General features: G+C 43.1%; 1 protein-coding gene across 8 annotated transcripts in view; it reads right to left on the bottom strand.

The window, feature by feature from the left end:
- Positions 1-19,716, bottom strand: part of GRID2 (glutamate ionotropic receptor delta type subunit 2) — a 1,329,997-nt gene that overhangs the window by 919,983 nt on the left and 390,298 nt on the right. The window lies entirely within an intron of this gene.

Here is a 19,716-nt window from a genome sequence, read left to right as displayed (position 1 = left end):
AGATTGCTTTGTGTTTCTGAGGGAAGCAGCTATAAAACAGACAGCTTCCCATGAAATTAGAAAAGGCACTTAAACGTTGTCATTTAAATTTTAAAAATGTTAAAAAATAATAATGACAATTTCTTTCTCAGACCTTAGCAAAGGTAGGGGGAGAAAGACACACACATCAAGTAGAATACATTTCAAAATGCATAACAGATGTATTGAAAAGTCATCCTGAAAGTTCAGATGAAGTTATCTCAATAGCAAAAGATATCCAAGAGGAGAACAAATCATTAGTTTCTTCTCTCCTTAATTTAATCTCCCGTCTTTATGCTCAGGTCACTAAAGCATGAAATGATTTCCAAAAGTCAAAAAAGCATGTCATCTATCATGACACTGGAACCACAAAATTGGGAGTGATGTTATGCACAATATCTCTCTGCTTCTGTAAAGAAAGGTCAGTACAAGTTTGGGGAGGGCAAGAGAACACACACAAAACCTCCAATTGAGAGGAAGATGTCAGAGGATGAGGGACAGAGCAGCAGCACCTTTCAGCCTCATTAGATGATCTCTGTCCTCACTAAAACAATGAATCTTTGCAGAACAGAGGCAGGAATACCCATGGGACCAAGAAACCGCCATAAACCCCGGCTTATTACTTTCAGGTCTAAAGTGTATTTCCCACTAAAATAAAAATCCAAAGCATTCTTCTTTGTTGTAGATCAGGGCTGCACAACTTTGGCCTTCCTGAAGATGTTGGACTACAACCCCCATCATCCCTGATGATTGGTCACTGTGGCTGGGGTTGATGGGAGTTGTAGTCTAAAAACAGCAGGAGGGCCGGAGTTGTGCAGCCCTGTTTTAAATGTAACAATGCCCCCACTGATGTCCAAAATGAAACAAAATGTATTCTAATTGCATAGATATGTGCATTGTTATTCAGTAACACCACCACCCGCACCAGTAACAGCATGACTACCTAACTTGATATTTTAGTTTAGCACATTCAAAGTATTTTACAACATTTACAACACACTGCGGACATGCGGGATATAAATGTGGCAAAAGACATCTCTCACCGATGCTGACAACATACCTGGAAATTACATTTGTATTATAATTTCCATCTTGCAGGAAAGGGGGGCAGGTATGAGAGAATGACTTTCTTAAGACCACCTGGTAAATCCGCAATAGAAATGAGAGCGAAGTCCTGGTTCACAGCTCAATCTCTGCCATTACATTACTCAAAATAATTTAGGACCCTCAGTCTGTTCTCAGCTAATTGTTAAAATGGTGCTTTTGGAAGATTACATTTTATCCAGCAATTGAGATTGGGTCTGCCCAAATTGCTGCAGCAGCAGTGAATTACAATCAATACCATTTGTACCACATCATGTTTTCCAGGAGCCAGAAAGTGGAACAAGAAATATTTGGTCCTTTCTGCCCTAGTTTCGACAGCAATTTTACACAAGCCTCCTGAACATATAAATGAAGAAAGGGGGTATGTGAGAATAGGCAGGTTCTCTGCAATATACTTATAATGAAAATTGAGATGAGGGAGGCAAGTTTCTCCTCACAACAACCCTGTGAAGTAGGTTAGGCTGAGAGAGAAGTGACTGGCCCAGAGTCACCCAGCAAGTCTCATGGCTGAATGGGGATTTGAACTCGTAATCTAGATGCTCTTCCTAGAGTAGCTCCATCCCCTGAGGGGAATCTCTTACAGTGCTCACACATCAAGTCTCCCATTCATATGCAACCAGGGCAGACCCTGCTTAGCTAAGGGGTCAAGTAATGCTAGCTACCACATGATCAGCTCTCTTCCCAAGTCTTTCTAAAACACGCTTGCTTTCAGGCTGCAATGATCCAAGGCATTCTTAGGGCACCTGATCCCAGGGAAGATGGTGTTCCCCCTCTTGACAACCTCCACTCTGTTGCTGATGCCATGGCTGCCTCCCCAGCAACACACGTTGTGGTCTTCATCTCTTCCATTCAGACATCCCACAGATCTAACACATGCCGACTTTGCAAGCAGCCCGGCTCCTTACACTGCTTGCACAGTTTGCATGCAGCATGAGGAGAGAAGAGGAGGCTGCTATCAAGCTTTCCTCCTCCCTGCCCTGCCATGCACTCTCAAAGATCGCAAAGGTTAATTTTGAAAAGGGACTGACCCCCTCCAGGGTCTTGGGGCAAGGCAGCATTTTACACCTCGCCTCAGGCACCACAATACTTGGGGCCAGCAAAAAAGTCCCAGCAGGCTGGATCTGGCTTCTGCGCCTTATGCTGTGCAGGCCTGGCCTACTGCCTCCGCACCTAGAAGCAGCATGTAGCCAACGGACAGACCTGTCCTCCATTAATCTGTCTAATCCACCTTTAAAGCCATGCAAGCTAATAGCTGTTCCCACATCTTGCAGTTGTGAATTGCACAGATAAATTTTGCCCTATGTGAAGATGACTGTCCTTTCGTCAATCCGAACTCTTCTTCCAATCTGTCCTATTGACTGACTCGCAGTTCTTACGTCATGAGAGATGAAGAAAAAATTCTCTCTATCAATTTTCTCCACATCATGCATAATTTTGTAAGCATCAATCATGACCATCCTTCGTCAGCGTTTCTTCTAAACTAAAAAATCCCAGATGCTGCAACCCTTTCTTGCAGGGAAGGTGCATCAGCCTCCTGATAATTTTGACTGCCTCCTTCTGTCCGCTTTCCAGCACTATAATATCCTTTTCGGGATACGATGACCAGAATCATACATAGTATTCCAAATGTGCAGCACCACAGAATTGTGTAATAATATTATAATATTAGCAGTTTGATTTTTGAATTGCTTTCCTCACATCTATCTATCTATCTATCTATCTATCTATCTATCTATCTATCTATCTATTATTTAACACATTTTTATACTGCCCCAAACACGGAGGAGCAATGGAGAAGGCCCGTCCCCAAGTAGCCACCAGACGAACTGGTGACAACTGCAGACAAACCTCTGCAGATTATTTCAATGGGTGGTGTGGTTCATAGCAAAGAAGACATTCTCTTAAATACCCAGGGCCCAAGCTGTTTAGGGCTTTATAGGTTATAACCAAAACCTTGTACTTTGCCCAGAAACTTATTGGCAGCCAGTGTAGATCTTTTAAGATAGGAGTGATATGGTTTCTCCGAGAATACCCAGAGACCAACCTGGCTGCCACATTCTGGACTAACTGCAGTTTCTGGACTACATACAAAGGCAGCCCCACATACAGCGCATTGCAGTAGTCAAGTCTGGAGGTGACCAGCAGATGTACTACAGATCTAGCATGGAATTTAACTTTTTCACAGCTGTCACACACTGTGTTGATTTTTTCATTGTGCTATTCACCATGACTCCAGGATCTCTTTCCTGGATAGTTACTGATAGCTCAGACTGTGCCAGTGTATATGTGAATTTGGGGTTTGGTTTTTTTTGTCCCAATATGCATAATTTGTTATTTTGTTGCCTCTTCACAATCTGTTTTGGTTTTCAACACTCTGAATAGTATGGTGACATCTGCAAATCTGGCCACCTCTCTGCGTAATTCCAAAAGATTTATGAACAAGTTAAAAAGTACTGGTCCAAAGACTTCACAGAAGAGATGGGTTTGGAAAAGGGTCTTTAAGGAGGAGTGATATGTGGCACTATTTGATAGTTCTGGGAGGGACTTCCAGAAATAAGGGGCAACAAGATAAAAAAGGCACAGGAGACCTTCAGATAGCTGAGTCTGGTGGAGCTAGGAAATATCACAAAAGTAAATGTTTAAGGCCACAGAAAACATTGAAATGTGAAGTCCTGCATTTGGGCAAGAAAAATCAAATTCATATGTACAGGATGGGGGAGGTCCAGCTTAGCAATCACACATGTAAAAAGGACCTAGGTGTCTTAGTGGATAACAAGTTGAACATGAGCCAACACTGTGCCATGATCCTGGGTCCAGAGTGGGGTGATATGGACAGTTTGGGGGATGAGGCAGGATGGGAAGTTCCAGCCACATCAGATCCATCCATCCCTTCCACTACAACCAGAGGAGGCACCCTTACCTGTACTCTCATACTCAGAGAACTCTGCAGGCAGCCAACTGGCTGAGGGCTGCCACAGCCTGCATCTGCAAATCAGGGCACAAGCTCTTTATATTCACCAGCTCTCAAGGGTAGCGGGCAGAGGCAGGCTTCACTTCCCCTTCAAAAGGGCTCAGTCTGCTTCAGGACACTGCTGAAGCAGTTCCCTGCTAACCAGGCAAAGAAGCACCTTTCAAAGTGATGTTATTCTTTTGTTTAGCAGGGAGAGAGCAACTGATGCTGTTCAACCACAGCACTGCAGGGGCTGTTGCTGATGTGTCTGTTTCTTCTTAGACTGTGAGCCCTTTGGACACAGGGAATCATATTATTAATCGGAGTAGTCCTCCAGGTTGGATGACTACTGCAATGCACTCTGTACATAGTTGCCTTTTGTACATAGTTCAAAAAGAGCTGCCATGTATGTAGTTCGACTGCCTGTACGTAGTTGGGCTGCCTGTACATAGTTCGTCTGCCCTTGTACACAGTTCGGAAACGTGAGTTAGTTCAAAATGCAGCAGCCAGATTGGCCTTTGGGACATCCCTGAGAGGCCACATTATGCTTGTTCTTAAACAGTTGCACTGGCTGCTGATATGTTTCCAAGCAAAGTACTGGTTGTTATCTTTAAAGCCCTGAATGGCTTAGATCAGAGTTACCTGAGAGAGAACCTTTCTCTACAAGATGCCCACTGCTCATTGAGATCATCAGGAGAGGTCCATCTTTGGGTGCCACTGGTTCATCTGGTGGCGACCTGAAAGAGGTCCTTTTTTGTTGTCACACCTAGTTTGTAGAACATGCTTCCCATGGCTATAAAAGGATTATCTTCCTTGGAGGCCTTCAGGGGTAGGGTGGGGAGGACAGAAACCTTCATAACAGTAGGCTGGGCTTAGGGTTAGGAAATCTAGTTCCAAATCAAATTCTCTTATGTGGGCCTGTAAAGCTCCAACCAAAACATTTCTCCTTTTCTTATCTGCATCTACTTATTCTGCAGTAAAAGCTTCAGGTGGTTTTAATATTTAATTCCACGGAGCAGGGACGTAACTATAATGGGGCAAGGGGAGACAGTTGTCTGGGGGCCCACTGCCTTGGTGCCCCCCCCAGAGGCAAGTCACATGACTGACTCCCCCAGCCCCACACCCTCCCAGGCTTCTGTCAGTTGTAGTCATCCTCCAAAATTGATGAGAGTGTTAAGACCTGGAGCCACCAGAACAGCATGTCTTTCTCTAATACTATTAAATGACTTGCAATTTACAAAACCTTTTAAAAAATAATTTAGGATGATGTTCTATTGTGGCACATAGGTAAAATATATAAATTTTATTATGCTTTTTGTTACCACTATTCAGCCTCATTTAAGATTTCTTTACTTCATGAGCTGAGCTTCAGGAGGGGGGGCATTTAAAAATCTTGTCTCTGGGCCCACTCCAACCTTGCTACACCCGTGCCACTGAGAAGCCCTTGCAAGGGTTGTATTTCTCATTCTGTATTATTTTAACATATGTACAAGAAAACAACTGAAGATCCTGTATTCCTGGTCAGTATTTCAACTAGGGGTGTGCAATTCGGGTATTCGGTGATTCGGTTCGGGACCCAAACCGAATCACCCCTGTTCTGTTTTGTGCCCGAATATGGGCCACCCGAATCACCCTTGATTCAGTTCGGATTTGGATTTAATCCTAATCTGAATCGATTTTGGGGGGAAGGGGCCCAGGGGCAAAATTTTGGGGTGGGGCAGTAGTGCCCAATGGGTGGAGTCTACCACCCCAATTTCAGGGGAATTGGGCAAAGGGCTGATTTTTGGGGAATTTTTGAAGTTTTAGTGACTTTGGGGCAGTTCGGGAACATACTTCTGAGGTGTGAATTCTCATTCTATCATAGCAAATGAGATTTTTTTCAATTAGACAACTCTCATGACCCAACTTTCACTTTTTCACACTCTCAATTACTATGAATATGAGGAAGTAATCAATTTAGCACACTTCACCTTATGAAGACAAACCTCAGAATTCACCAAAATTCACCCCTCTGCCCAATCACTCTGAAATTGGGGATGGGTGGTAGCCTCCACCCATTAGGCACTATCTACCAGCCCACCCCACTCCTTTGGGGCAGATCCACTTTCTGCCCCAAATCTGCCCCAAAGACACCAAAACTTCAAATATTCCCAAAAAATCAGCCCTCTGCCCAATCCCCCTGAAATTGGGGTGGTAGCCTAAACCCATTAGGCACTACCACCCCACCCCACTATTCTGCCCCAAGCCCCACTTTCTGCCCCAATCTGCCCCAAAGACATGAAAACTTCAGAAATTTCCCAAAAAACAGCCCTTTGCCCAATCCCCCTGAAATTGGGGTGGTAGCCTGCACCCATTAGGCACTACCACCCCACCCCACTCCTTTTGCCCACATCCCATGCTATGCCCCCGAACTGCCCCAAAGTCACTAAAACTTCAAAAAATTCCTCAAAATCAACCATGAACCGAATCACCCGAATTTTTCAGGCCTGAAATTCGGGTGATTCGGCTCGGGCCTGAAAAATATCGGGGGACATCGGGGTGATTCGGTTCGGCCCCGAATCACCCGAAATTGCTCGTTTGGGGCACAGATCGTTCTGTGCCTGAAATTTTTTGCACATCCCTAATTTCAACTTCCTTTTTTTTTTTTTTAAGCACCACCTTAACAGACTTTGAATTAAAATAAATGCTTGACTAACAAGCAGAAGGTTGCCGGTTCGAATTCCTGCTGGTACTATATCGGGCAGTAGCGATATAGGAAGATGCTGAAAGGCATCATTTCATGCTGAAAGGCATCATTTCATACTGCATGGGAGGAGGCAATGGTAAACCTCTCCTGTATTCTACCAAAGAAAACCACATAGCTCTGTGGGTGCCAGGAGTCTAAATCAACTTGACGGCACATTTTACCTTTACTTTTAAAGGAGGGAAAGCAAAGAGTTCCATCAATTCACTGCGTTTTTGATCCTAACAGTTCTCAATGATAAAACGATCAACAGCAATCGGATCTCAGCAATTTATTTTACAACTGACCTTGACATAACCAACATGTTATCTGCACGCATTGCAAAAGTGAGTAGAAAAGAAACAGCTTCTTCATCAGTGGGAAAAAACCATCGTCTGTTCCCCCAGAGAAAAGATACATAGTACAGTACATAGTGAATTGTGATGAAGTATATAGAATAGAAGTGCCCATCAGCCCTCATTTTGAGAGTTAAAAATTCATTCACACTTTGATCCACTTGACACTTTACAGAATCGCTAAAACCCAGGAGAAACCTCTCTCCCAATATCAGAATTAGAATCCCTGATGAAAAGTCGGACTGCCTACTGTTCGGTAAGATTCCTAATGTAGCCTTGGCAATGCTATTTCTTTGACTTCCCTCTTGCAAATGGGAGGCTGAAGGTATGTTAGACATTCTAAAGGCTATGTACTCTCAGTCAGCTCCACTAATGCCTGAATAGCTCCTGTTTGCACTGTGTCTGCCTCCCCATGTTAAACATTCCCACTGAAGTACAGTAATTGGTATTCTACAAATTGTTGATCCTCAGGTACAAGTACACCCAACAAAGCTTCTAAAGAATAAAATTAAGTCTGGCATGTAGTGGGAGAACATGAATTCCTTTACTAGCTAAATGGTCAGGATGGTTAGCTCAAAGTAATATGGAGCATATATTTCCTGAAATCCAAGATTAAAAAAACCAAAACAATATCTGAAACTTTTCCAAATTTCATCTTCATTAGCAAGTGTATATGAAACATGGGATAAATTCAACCACCCACTCCCAAGGTAGAAAAAATGAATGAGAAAAGATTCCTGTGCGGGAGAGAAAAGAGGAAATGCATTTTAAAACGATGCTTGCTACCTGCAGTTTCAGAAGGGCTTTGATTCCAAAGGAAAGGCAAGGTTGTGCCGTCAAGTTGGTGTCTACTCCTGGTGACCACAGAGCCCTGTGGTTTTCTTGGTAGAATACAGGAGGAGTTTACCATTTGCCTTCTCCTGTGCAGTATGAGATTATGCCTTTCAGCACCTTCCTATGTGGCTGCTGCCAGATACGGGAGTTTCTCATATTCTGGGAAACACACCAGCAGGGATTCAAACCAACAGCCTCGTGCTCTCTAGCAGGTTACTTCATCCCCAAACCTGCTGCCTGGTTAAATCAGGGCACTTTTTTTTTTAGTGATTCAGTTTTTAATTCATTACTCCAAACAATTAAACTGTAAGCATTAGTTTTAATAATTAGTTTTAATAATTTAATAATTAGTTTTGTAAGCACTTGATAGAACAAAGTGTTTTCAAGACACAGTGGTAACAGGAAGCACAAGCAGAGAGCACTTCCTGTTTGTGGTAATGTATGAACAGGACTTATACAGTTACAGTAGTATGCATTCAGCATATGAGAAGGGAGCTAATTACTCCACCCCTTGTTCTGATAGTAACTTACTTTTTCCTATTCATTCTGTATTTGCTTTGTCTCCAATACAGTCTTCGTTTTGGGGTCCTACAAAAAGCGAGTAGACTGCAATACTTTTTATGAGCAAGAACTTGACACTGTTTCCACTTCGCAAGTGAAAGGGATTTCATGTCTGTTGCTGTGCATGTTAAAACTCCCATTTAAGCACTATAGGCAAGTGTAGGGGACCGGAGACAGAGGACACTTGCATTTCTTCCCCTTCCAGTTGGAGTCTGAAGCTACTCAACATTCTGGTTTATGTCAACAGGATTATTTATTTATTTTTTATTTTGACATATTTCTATACCTCCCAAAACTTGAGTCTCTGGGCAGTTTACAATTAAAACCAAATAAACACTAAAATCATTAAAATCCCAAGTATTAGAACTATAAATCTAATTAAAAACCAGGGTGAACAAAGATGTCTGTGGTGCCCTTTAAAAGGTTGCCAGAGATGGGGAGGCTCTTATCTCAACAAAGAAGATGTTCTTTTAAAAGCCCAGGGCCTTAGCTGTTTAGAGCCTTATAGGTAATTACAGCACCTTGTATTTTGCCCAGAAACTTATTGGCAGCCAGTGTAGCTCTTTCAGCACAGGGTTAATAAGGTCTCTCTGAGATGACCCAGAGACAAATCTGGCCACCACATTCTGTACCAACTATGCTTTCTGGACTGTGTACAAAGGTAGCCCCACACAGAGTGCATTGCAGAAGTCCAGTCTGGAGGTTACCAGTAGGCTTGAGCCCAAAATGTTTTCGAGGCCATTATAAAGGCCCCAAAAACATTTTGGCTTGGGGGGGGGGGGTTCGGCGTTTTGGTGCCGGCGGGGGTGGTACTTTAAGGGGGGAGGGTGTACTCACCCCTCCCTCCGCATTTCCCCCGCCTCCATTATTTTTAAGCCCCTCGGGGCGGCAGCATTCCTCCCTGACACCCCATTTCCCTCATCGACTGGAAGTGGCCAGAAGTAGTGACTGCACATCCGCCCATCGCGTGTGTGCACATGCATGGCATATGGGCATGCACACACATGCAACAGGAGCACACGCGATCGCTACTTCTGGCCAATGAAGGAAATGGGGCGGCAGAGAGAAATGCTGCCGTCCCGAGGGGCTTAAAAATAATGGCGTGCCAGCAGGGGAAATACAGCGGGAGAGGTGAGTACACCCTCCCCCACCCTTAAAGTACCACCCCCACGGGTGCCGAATAACATTAAGGCACATCCCTAGTTATGTATGCACCAGCATATGTACCACCGTTCTGAGGTTGTTCATGTCAAGAAACAAATGCAGCTGGCATATCAGCTGAAGCTGATAGAAAGCACCTCTGGCCACTGCCTCAGTCTGGGACACCAGGGAGAGGTTCAGATCCAGAAGCACCCCCAGACTGAATACCTGTTACTTCCGGGGGAGCGTGACTCCATCCAGAACTAGCAAATCAAAATCGTCTCCCAAGTTCCAACCCCACACAGTAGGTACCTCTGTCTTATCTGGATTCAACCTCAGTTTGTTATCCCTCATCCAGCCCATATTTGTTAGGTAAAATTTCACAAGCCTGATATAAATGTTGAGAATTTGTACTTCTGATTTTGGGATGTCTGCACACATCATTAGCCATGGTGTTAGCCTGCTGAATACATGACGGCATTTGTAATGGAAGCATATTATTACCAAGCAACATTACTGGCATTCATTCATGAGAGCAAGGCAGAACACCCTGCTTAATGCTGATGATGCAGATCCTAAAGGTATATCAAACACTATTCATTTGGCACTTTTCTATCTGGTTTCTTTCATTTTGCTAAGTACATTACATTTAGTACAAACCTAGATGATATATGCTGAAACAAATCTAAAGTTATATGACAACAAAAACTCTCAGCAACATTTCATGGAAATGGGATGTCAGTAAAAATGATATAATATAGTTCAGAACTCCTATTACCTCATTGTTTGTTTCTGCTAAAACATATGAAAAGTTGAATATACTTATTTCATATTTCTAGAGCAAATATAAAAGCACCTTTCTAATCTAGTTTAGCTGAGTTACAGAATTGCAGTCATTTATTTATCCTAGTTGCTGAACAGTTTTCTGCCAACATGCTATACATGAGCTTCATCTGAAAGATTCCCCAGTTGCTGTCCAAATAAGGAAAGAAGGATTTAATCAGTCCTGCACTCATTAAAACAAGGATTACTGCAAAATTTACTAACATAATCTGTCATTCCCAGAAAGCTTAGTTTAGGCCACCACCAACACTATTTTAATTATGTTTGAGATTGGTTGTGTTTAGAGCTATACATTTACTAAGCTAAATTAATTCAGTGCACTATATTCTATAAATTCCTCTGTCCATGGTCAGGTTTTGTTTTGTTTTTTAATATAGGCATAAAATCAAGTGAACACAAGTTGCAACAATGTTATTTTATCTTCTGTTTCCCAAAGAGAGCATGGCTTTTCTGATGCTGACATTAAAGTGGTTTTTAAAACTAATAACAGAGAAGTGGGATTTTGTTTTCAGAAAGTATGGTGCAAATGTGAACCATAGGTTTCATTACTAAGGAAGCTGGCCATTTGGAGCATCACAAAATGTCTGGAAAATATCATGAGCTTATTTCTCAGCTACCTGTGTGGAAACAGTTCCTCTTTAGTGCAACCCCCAAGCCAATTCTCTGTTCCACCCAAACCAAATAACTGGTTTCCATGAAAGCAACTTTCACTTCTCTTTTCCTGAGATCATATTGCTGCAGACACTCACAGGTGCACTCCTGGCTGTATATGATCTTGTTAAAAAGAAACTTACAGATTTACAAAATAAATACAATTGTCACCACAGGTCAATTTCCCTCTCTTTAGGCAATCCAGTAACCCCAAGCTCCACTGATACACCATACTAATGCTGAACTTAGTCATGTGCTCAGCATAGCCCAGAGCACCCTTGAGCTTTTGAGTGGAGATGGTATCAGTTTGTGCTATCAGAGGAATTGGAAATCAGCTCACTCAGTTCAGTATTTCTGAGCCCATTGCAATCCAAGCCCTTCCAAACTTCACACCCAGCTTGCAATAGGCTTGAAGCCAGCTTTTTCCTCATCTATCTATCTATCTATCTATCTATCTATCTATCTATCTGATTTCTGTGCCACCCTTCCAAAAATGGTTCAGGGAAGTTTACATTAAAACAAAACAATTTAAAATCAATTAACAGTTAAAAACAGAAATTATAAAACACCATTAAAACATTAACAGTTAAAACATTCAAAACAGTCTAAAACCCCTGGAAAACTGGTTACAACAGATTAAAAACATTTACAACAATTAAAAAACCCTGGAAGGCTAGGCCAAACAGATGGCTTTTGAGGGCTCTCCTGAAGGCCAGTAATGAATTCAGATTACGGATTTCTGCAGGGTGTACGCTCCGCAGCCCAGGAGCTGCTGGAGGCAGATTGCAGGTTGCCTCCTTTTCTTACTCAACCCTCAAAAGGAACCTGGGCAGGTCATACCGCATATTGGAAAAGGTAAAAATTTGGTCTATTATGAATCTAGAAAAGATACTGATCTTGTTTACATGACCAGCTCTACTTAGATAGGGCAGGGCTAGCCCAGATAAGGATGGTCGTGAAAAGTGCTGAGATTTCTCCTGATCCCTCCATTCCTCCCCAGGGCAACCCTGCTTTTCTACCTGAGCTAAAAGTGAGGTAGGAGGAAAGCGTGCATATCCTACCTCACTCCCGGGTCATTTAGGCACTTGGGTTGCTGGCAGCCATCTTTCCCATAGAGCTGTGGGAGTGGGGGCATACCAGCCGCAGGGACTTTCCCAATGCTCTGGACGGCTCATACAGGACATTTATGGGATTCCTGGCAGCCTGGTTTCCTTCCCCCACTTCTCCTGCTTGCCACTGCGCTGCTCGTATAGGTGTGTGGTGGTGGAGCCCTCTTTGGGCTTTGATCATGTGGGAGAAGGCAGGCAGGGTCCTGCCTTCCCTCCAGCCCTCCCCAGGTCCAGTCACTTCGGTTATGTTAGTGACTTTACTCTGTGTTCAGCCTCTATGCTCCTTTTCCACAAGAAAAAGAAAGAACAAGTTCTGCTCTAAGCATCTAGAGACATAAAGCATGATTAGATTATTTTGGAGATGTGAAGTTCTTTATTGTTATACTGCCATTATGAATATATATATATATATATATATATATATATATATATATATATATATATATATATATGATTTATATTCCCTATTATTGCATCACATCTGGCTTGATATTACCACCATGTTAATGTTATACATGTTACATCTAGTCAAAGACCATAAGAAAAGATTTACTTAGATTATTACCATGGCATTTTGTAGAGTCTCTTTGACCCCTACTGCCATAAGTGTACAGAACTTTCACTTTCACATTCTGTGCAATAGAGGTTGGCAATATCCATATTTTAAACAATATTAAAAGAGTGGAGATGGATGAACCACCACAGGGCACTTAACCTCATTAAGGTTGTGCTTGAGTTGGAACATGGAGTTGCAGAACACCAAAAACAAAGTGTTACTGTTTCCCCCCTTTCTCAAATGGGGTACAATCCACCCCAGTTCCTTCTGAGGGTCACTTACTTGACAGTGGCAACATCTGTGACAGGGCTGATGAGGGTTGGCTGAGGCAGCCTCCATTACATCCAAATGTTGCTACAGTAGTGTTATAAGACCTCTGAGAAAAGAAGTTGTCACATTCTTAGGAAGGGCCTGAGAACCCTGAAAATTATATTTGCTACAGACTCTGGTGCTAGGACCGGGGCTAAAGCCATGGATTTTGCATGCAGCTGCCTCATGTGGCAGACTGCTGAACTGCATCCAGAACATAAGAGGAGAGCTAAACAGAGTCTGCCCTGGTTGCTTATGAATGGGAGATTAGAAGTGTGAGCACTGCAAGATATTCCCTTCAGGGGATGGAGACACTCTGGGAAGAGCAGAAGGTTCCAAGTTCCCTCGCTGGCTTCTCCAAGATAGGGCTGAGAGAGATTCCTGCCTGCAACCTTGGAGAAGCCATTGCCAGTCTGTGAAGACAATACTGAGCTAGATAGACCAATGGTCTGACTCAGAATATGGCAGCTTCCTATGTTCCTATAAAACTCCCAGATCCTGGCTCTATCCAGCCAGGATATTTATAAGATCTTCCTGGAACAGGCAGGCATGTTATGTTCTTGACTATGATCCTTGGCTTCAGGTTCAATTCATGGCTCGTCTCCTTGGCTTTGACCCTTGACTTGAGGTTTGTCTCCCAGATTGCTTCTTGATCCCAGTTCCTGTTCATTCCTGGTTCCCTGTTCGTCCCTCCTGCTCATGACTCTAAACTTTTGAACTACACAACAGTGATTGCCCGAGACCCGAGAGCTCGCTGCTTAATGGGACTCTGCTAATGGCCACTTCAGTACTAGTCTTTCTCATCATGAGGTTACTGCTGCCACCACCAGCTAGGTTTTGGGAAAGTGAAAGGGGAGTACTTAGAGGGGCTGGGGATAGGGATGAGCAAGCACCCTTCCAAACATTAACTGGGCTAATTGCATGTTCAAAGACAGCCAATCTTTCTTTCACAGAGATATACTGCATAGTACTATAGATTGTTTGCTAGGATTTTTCCAGACCATGCAGATGGTGTCCTGTTTTACAGTGGAGAAAGTGGTAATTAGAATTCAACTTCATTAATTCTGCTAGAGCCCATAAGCTATAATTCCTGCCATCTAATGTCAGTGACATACTTTATATTTGCAATAATGTAAATGTTCGGATGTAGCTGGAAAGACCCATCAAGTATCTTTTTTCAGACAGGAGATATGAAAAAGCCGTCTGTGTAATGCTGTATTACTTAGTTCCATATAGTAGGAAAACTCAAAGCATCAGAGGTGAACATGCCTGAAACCGAGTTAGACCACTTATCCATTTAGCTTCCAAGATCTCCGGTATTTTGCCGGTATTTTTCCTGAATTTTGAAATTCAGGTATTTTACCTGAATTTCTTTTAACCTATCAAACCTGGAGCCCTCTGCATACAAGCTATGGGCTCTCTAACCTAGGTGTTGGTCCCGTGAACCTCCACAGTTAGGAATGGGGGGTACTTGAAATGGGAAGGTTCAAAACTGTCGCTCTCCCCACTCAAAATAAGCCAACCTCATTTAGAGCTGTGCCCCCAACTAAAAATAGTTTGTGCACCAGATTCCTTAAGGATCACCTAGTCCCAAATGAATCTCAGCAGAACTCACAAAGTTCTGCTGAGAGGACTTTTCTCCATGTGCCAATGCCTTGGGAGTCTTGTCCTTCTTGCTCTTAGGACAAGGCCTTGTGATTCCATGCTAGGGATCATTAGGAAGGGGATTGAAAATAAAACTGCTAATATTATAACACCATTATACAAATCTACTGTGCAGCCACATTTGGAGTTCAGTGTACAGCTCTGATCACCATATATCAAAAAAAATATTAGAAAATTGGAAAAGGTTCAGAAGAGGGCAACCAAAATGATCAGGGGGCTAGAGTACCTTCCTTTCCAAGGTAAGGCTACATTAGGGGCTTGTTAATTTAGAAAAAAGGTGACTAAAGGGAGACATGATAGAGGTTTATTAAAATATGTATGATATGGAGATAGTGGATAGAAAGAAAATTTTCTCCCACTCTCACAACACTAGAACCAGTGGTCATTCCATGAAACTGATTGCCAGGAAATTTAGGACCAAGAAGAGGAAGTACTTCTTCACACAGCCCATGATTAATCTATGGAATTCTCAGCCATGGAATGTGGTGATGGCCACCAACTTGGATGATTTTAAAGAGAGCTTAGACAAATTCTTGGAGGACACATCTATCAATGGCTATTAATCCTGGTAGTTACAGCTTCAGTGCCAGGAGATAAAACAGCAGGAGAGGGGGTATGGCTTCATCGCCTGCTTGTGGGCTTCCCAAAGTCATCTGGTGGGCCACTGTGGGAAACAGAATGCTGGACTACATAGGTATTGAGCCTGATCCAGCAAGGCTCTTCTTGCCTCCAGACTATGGAACTCCTTCCTAGACAGAGGTGTAATGATAGGGGGGGCAGGGGGGGCACGTGCCCCGGGCACCATATTTTTGGGTCATGTGGGGGGTGCCGCCATGACCCCCGCCGATCCAATTTTTAAAAAATAAATAAATAAATATTTTTTTTAATACAAAGTTCTCCAGCTCAGCAGCGTCGGCACCCCCTCCCCCACGAGCGCCAGCGGTCCCTTCCGCACCCGCACCCCCCCCCATTGCTTTGCTGGCCTGGCTGGCTTGGCGGGCGCCGAGGCGGGCGCCTTTCATGCATTGCTCACTGCTGCTTGCCTTGGCTGATGAGGCAGGGGGTGGCGGCGGGGGGTGCAATTTCAGTGCTTGCCCCAGGCGCCATTTTCCCTAGTTACGCCTCTGTTCCTAGATGAGATCCATAACACTGTTTCTCTCCCAGTTTTTCTTAGATTGTAAAAACTGCAGTTTTTATTCAGGCTTCTAACCAGGATGTTTGAAGCCTACAAGCATTACAGTCCTTTTGGTTGCTTTTATGCTAGTGTCTCATGGAGACTATTCTCACGACTGCTTGAAAGCAAGCTAAGGGAGCCGCAAGCCCGCTGGTTCAGTGGCGGCTAGCCTGCCTAAATACCCCTCCCCTAAAATGAGGTTAGCGGAGCGAGCACTCCACTAACACCGTTTCTGTGATCATGAGTCGCCATGGAGTGGCTCCATGCTGCGGCAACTCATAAGGAGACCCTTGACCAGGAGGCTAAAACAAGCCTCCCAGTGTCAGGGGTCTCCTCAGAATGCCCTGTGCACTTGTGTGGGGTATTCTGGGACTTCCAGGGGCATTCTGGGATTTCCCCCGATCCCCATAGCCCCAAATGACTCCATGACAGAGCCGATAATCAGGTGGGTGGCTTATTTGGTAGTCTAGGGTGGGCTCTCTGCTCGTCTGTTGGGAGAGTGAGCCAAGCTCCCTCTCCCCACAGAACCCTCTAAGGCTCTCCACACTACTTGTGTGTTTGCTTATTGTGTTTGATAGGTTTTGTTTGAGGCTCTAACTTTTATTTTTAAACAGATAATTGTGATGTTTTTAGTATTTTGCATAGTAAAAGCCCCAGGACAAAAGGCAGTATATACATGCAATAAATAAAGAAAGAAAATGGGGTTTACATCCCATTGTGTCTGTTCCCCTACCATTCCTCTTCTCTATGGAAAAAGTCCTTACTTTGAAAAGGGGATAGAAGGTAATAGATGGCAGAGGGCAGGACAGCAGGCCAGGAGAGGGCCCAAGGGGCCACTTTTCAGCAGCAAATGATATGTTCCATGGATCACCTATTGCTCATGGAGCCTGAGTGACCACAACACCCAAGTTCCCTACTTGGAGGAAATAATGCATGGAGCATGTAATTTTTTGCCAGGGCGAGGCTTTGCAACACCTCTCTTATCCTGCTCTCCTATTCTCCATCACCTGGCCTGTGACTCAAAGCCATTTGCATTTTATTACTCTCAAGCACGTGATTAAACACCTATGCAGGAGATGTTTTAACAGTATCATCAGGTAGCTGGTTAATAGATCTCTTTACACAGTGTCTGCAGTACTCAGTTTCACAGAATATTTGAACTGCAAAGTAATTATGGTGTAATTTTTACCTTGCTATGCAACTCTTCTCACTGTTCTCACACATAATCTACCAAGAACTACTCTTGTGTTAATATAATCAGTGCATGATCAGGGATTCACAAAAGTATGTTATTAAGCAGGCAATACAGGTTTGGCTTTCTGTCACCCAATTTTATGAATGATGATGATGATTTTCTCCTCCACTGTGTGCATGGAAAGCTGTTTCTGTGTGCATCACTGTAGTTTACCAAAATCTGACATGTCAATCATTCTTTACACCAGAACATTACTAATGAACTGCAATGATTCAATTCTTAATATATTTACTTGCAAGCAATTTCCTCTGGGTTCAGTAGGTCTTATTTCCTAGTTGTTGGAGAATAATATTTCAAATTTGAAAGTTTCAAATTTCAAAGTTTTAAAATTTGAAAGGATGAAAAAACCCAGAGCTTGTGCAAAGACATCACCATAATAAACTCACAATTAGTTAAATCCACATTTTATTTCTTTTTTTAAAAAAGGACATCTCTTAAGGTTTGTAGGCGATATCTTCAAACCCAGAGAGGATGCAATGACCAGCAGAAGAGAAATGCATTATGATTTTCTTAAATTTCACCATTTATTTGGATCACAGTATTAGAATTTTCAGAGAATATCATTTGAGATTTTTCTTTTCATGGAAAATACGCCTAGCCCCAATTTAATGTAGAGCTGCCATGACATTCTCTAACTGTTTGCAGGTTAAGAGCATTTAATCAAATGATGATGGCTATAACTGATGTTGTTGGGTTTTGTTTGTTTGTTTTTATTTTTGCAAGCTTATCCAACACGCATTTGCAATGTTTCACTTGCAGCTAAAGAGCTTTGCAACCTGCTATCACTACAAAATGCCAGAAGCTCAAAACAACTAGAGACAGCTCATAAAGTCACTCAGTTGCCAATTCCCTATTTGGTTGTGCCCCGTGCCCGGTTGATACTGGTTTGGGTCCAGAATGCTCATAATGGGTTCTACACATTATGATGCCAAACATGAGAATTTTGTGTATGGCAACACACAACTATGGCTTAATTTGCATGATTCCTCTCCCCTAACAAAGGGAAGGCATTTAGTTGATACAGGCACAGCCTTCACATGACATGAACACACCTTATAGCTTATGCCTGCATCCATTCCTGAGCTATGTGAAGAAGACTGACAGATGTATGAGCTGAACAAACACAGAATCCAGCTCTAACATTCACCCTCATACCTCTTACCACTGAGCTTTTTGGCTTCCACCCAAGGTCACAGGAGGAAAAAGCAAGGTCTATATGAATGGCTCATTTATAGATAGACAGACAGATAGGGAAGGAAGAATATTTATTCATTCCATTTTTGTGAATAATTAGAGGATATCTTACAGCAAATGGACATGCACTCATAGCATGACCAGTTCATGTTCTTTTCTTTTGAATGTAAGCAGAGATCAGTCTGTGCATGTGTAGGCTTAATGATTATGTAGGAAGTTGGTATGAGTAAGAATAGTCCCAGCCTGTTTACTTATGTCAACAAATTCTTGCTAACAGCTTCTGTCTAATTACACTTTGGCTTTCTAAAATGGCAAGGGTGCAAAAAAGAGGGCCCCTTTTTTATTTCTGGAATGGCTGGCCTAGAGTTCAATTATGATGACAAATATACTGCTTAAAGTTCTGAAATTTGGCACAGATGTAGGACAGGTTATCAGGACTCTGTGTATTGATTTTGAAGCAAATTGGCCAATCCATTGATTTTTAACAATCTTTTGCATTTTAAAAAATTTCAAAAAAAAAAAAGTCCTATATGTGGCTTGTTTCAAAATTACATAAACCATCATATAAAAGTTCGACATGCTGCCACCCCCCTTTGCCCATCCCTTTATATTTCCAGAATGGCTGGGCTTAGAGTTCTGAAACTGGGCACAATGTAAGCCAAGATGGCAGGACTCAGTTTTTATTTCAAGGGAGAGTCCAACAAAACCATACAAGTTTACATACAATATCTTGTCCATCAACAAAATCCATAAGAATACAATAATATTAATTGTGTCTAAAAGATCTAAGATTAGGCATCAATAGCCATCAATAAAAAATCTTGAACCCCTCAAAGGAAAGTCCCCCACAACCTAACTGATCATCATATTGTCAGGCAGTCTAGATGAGAGAACCAACCCAGCCATGGCATACAAAATATAAGTAATATAAATAACTAAGCATTGGTGTGCTCCTTGGGGCCGGCAGTTACCTCTTCCCCCCCCCACCTTCTACCCCAGTCTCAGCTTCCGGGCCCAGACACCTCTCCTCCCCACCGCCACTTCTCCCCCCCACACACACACGTTCTCCCTCCCCCTCAGGCCTTGCCTCCGCGGCTGGGCTGGGCCTGCAGCTGCCTCTGGCCTCTGCGGCCAGGCCTGCCACTACCGCAGCGACCAATCCTCCTGAGTGCGCCTCAGCCAATCAGGCCCGTCCACCACCCAGCCAATCAGCTGGGTGCTGGGACGCACACTGCAAGGCACACCCAGGAGAATTAATATAATAGATTCAAGCAC

Source organism: Hemicordylus capensis, chromosome 5 (assembly GCF_027244095.1).
Source record: "Hemicordylus capensis ecotype Gifberg chromosome 5, rHemCap1.1.pri, whole genome shotgun sequence".
NCBI classification, from domain to species: domain Eukaryota; kingdom Metazoa; phylum Chordata; class Lepidosauria; order Squamata; family Cordylidae; genus Hemicordylus; species Hemicordylus capensis.
The sequence above is the reverse complement of the archived record's forward strand: the minus strand, read 5'-3'. Positions and strand labels throughout refer to the sequence as shown.